Source organism: Enhydra lutris, unplaced genomic scaffold (genome assembly GCF_002288905.1).
Source record: "Enhydra lutris kenyoni isolate GAN:26980312 unplaced genomic scaffold, ASM228890v2 scaffoldscaffold85, whole genome shotgun sequence".
In the NCBI taxonomy this organism is placed as follows: Eukaryota; Metazoa; Chordata; class Mammalia; order Carnivora; family Mustelidae; genus Enhydra; species Enhydra lutris.
The window spans coordinates 52135-54930 of record NW_019154169.1 but is presented as its reverse complement, the minus strand read 5'-3'; positions in this window follow the sequence as shown (position 1 = coordinate 54930).

Sequence of the window (2796 nt, the reverse complement as noted above, 5' to 3'; positions counted from 1 at the left end):
AGCTCAGGGACTGTTTCCGTCAGGCTTCCGTCAGACGAGCAGCGCCACTAGGAGATTTTGTGTCCTGAAGGATTCGTTATAGAGATTTGACCTTACCCCATTGTGGGAGCTGGTTAAACAGCATACACGCAGCGTCTGCTTCTCTGCCAGGGCCTGGAACCCACAGCCTGAGGGGCAGGAGATAGGGAGGGAAGGATGGATGGGAGGTGGAGGACACAAGGACAGTCGGGACCTGAGAGGCTGGCTCCGCATCAGCCCCTCCTGGGCTCCCAGCCTCCCATTTCACCATGAGGATGTCCTCCAGGAGGGGCTGGCACCCTTCTTCATGGCCCAGGGCTAGAGAAGCTGAAGGAGGTCACAGCCGCAGCTGGAGGTGTTGTGGGCCAGGGTGCTGTCCTCATCCGTCCAATGACCCAGCAAATCTACTGAATGTGAGCAGCATCAGCACCTGGAACCCTGCACCGACCTCCAGGACCCTGAGAAGGATCCACTGCTGGCACAATTCTGGCTTCCAAATCAGGCCAAGGTTCCCTAAGGGCCCACCCAAGCTAACTGGGAACAGGGCTTGGGAGAGAGTGCTGGGAAGTGTGGATCCAGCTCGGGTGAGTTGCCATGACATCAGTCCATCCCACGAACCCTCTGCTACATGGCACCTGTTCCCTCCTTTGAGAGCTCAGTGCAGTGGACGTGTATTACTATTATTACCGCCAGCATTATCCATCCTCCCTTCTTTTAAAGATAGCACCTCGGTGCCTTTGGAGGAGCAATCTCTTTCCCACAGTTAATCCACATGTTGTCAGGGCAGGAGCATATGATCCAGGCCTGGCCAATCTGCCCCTTGGATGTCTGAGCCAGAGTCTGACCAGATGGTCAAATGAGGGTGAAGGAATTCTAGGAGGGGAGGAAGGGTACCAGGAAGAAACATGTCCTTCCTTCCAGCTAGACTTCCGCTAGACTGAGAGTGTGAGCGTTGAACACGCACCTTGCTGCTGTGAAGGGAGAGCCTGTCTGAGCAAGGAGGCCGCACAGAGCAAAGATACAGCCAGAGAGAAGAAGTACGAAAGATGTTCATCCTCTAGATCAAGCCATTCCTGAAGGCAGTTCTACTCTGACTTTTCAATTATGGGGGGCCAATAAGTGCTCCCCTTCACTAGTTTACACTGGGATTTATGTTACTTGCAACCAAAGTAGTCCCAACGGATGCACTTAATGGCCATAGACAAAATCAGTGTCTCTTGGTGTGACAGCTCTGGGACAGCTCTGATTTCATGGGACCATACTGGAGAAGAAATACGCACCACAGTGCTCCTGAGCCAGAGAAGATCATGGGCTTCTGCAGAGGGGGTTACAAATCAGGAGTGGGTAATGGAGGAAGAAGCCCAGGCTGGTGTCCAGCTCTGTGCCTGACGATCCTTGACACCTTGGACAGCCCCTTCCCTCCTCCCTGCACTGTTTCCTTATGCACACACCCATCATCATCTCTTCTGCCAGGTGCTGGTGTAGAGCTCCCCAGCTTAGACCCAATCTGGTACTCCTTGTGTCCAGAGAGGCCCATTTCTACAGAGAGCTGAAAGAAAACGTGAGGCAATAACATGACCAGATGTATGTGTGATTCGCTTTAGTACTTTATCCTACAGGCTCTTCTACTTCGTGAAGAGAGAGAGAGAGAGCACTGATCACCACAGGCTATATTGATTGCAAGACTCATTCGGGTTGTTTGGAAATGACTTTTAGGAAACAGCCCCATGCACCCTCTGCAAGGCATGCTGGGAAGGGCTCCAACCTGTGGATGGACCAACGGGTAGGGGAGTCAAGAGACACCTCTGAGAAGCACAGTCCTGCCACAGAGGTGGCCCCGAAATGACCGCACCAGCCGTGGGCACGCTCGCTGATTCACTTGCTCACTCTCTAAACGCTGACGTTGAGCCTGCCTTCATGCTGAGCCCAGGACTCCGGGGTGGATTTCTCAGACTCCTGGTGGGGAGACAGCTGTGTGTTTACTGCGTAGTACAAAGGGATATAACACATGTAGGTACCTGTTATCTGGGCTCTGGGCTGAGAGGTCCCTGCCCAGTTTCAAAGACTGGGGCCATGTGTCTGCCATTGCATGGTACCACGGTTAGCAAAGCCCAAGCTCTCAGGCTGGCTCTTGGAGCTCAGGAACCAACCATTCAGCAACAGAAAGAGCCAGGACAGAGCATATCCTAATGAGACTTACTCTGTGCCTGGCCCTCTTGGCTTCTTTCTACATGGGATAGATATTCCTATTTTCAACAAGGAAGCCCAGACTCCCAGAGGCCGAGTGACTTGCCCAAGGACCATGCAGTGTCTGAGCTGGGATTTGAACTCAGATTTTTCTACCGCTGAGTAAAAACCTACAGATACCTGGGTCCCGCACCCAGGGATTCTGGTGTAATTTTAGGGGATGAGCTCTGAGCTTTGGTACTATTTGAAAAACTGGCTACGCAGTTCTACTATGTGGCCAGGGGTGAGCAGCAGGGAGGGGACTGACTAAGACAGGCTGCGTGGGAAGGCCTCTCAGAGAAGGTGGCCTTCAGTATGATCCTTGTCCCCCTAGGAGCTAAAAGGACCTGGATATTGAACCAGCGAGAGCATCCTAGCAGGGCTGGAGTAGGATGGCCAATGGCTCCGGTTTGCCCGGGACTGTGCTAAACCTGACTGGTCCCAGCAAACCTGGCCTGCAGCTCCAGGACGGGGGCAGGGGGCAGTCTGGAGGGATGGGGCCTGGCCCTACAGGCCTCAGAGGACTACATTCCGTGCAGAGACTGAGGGACA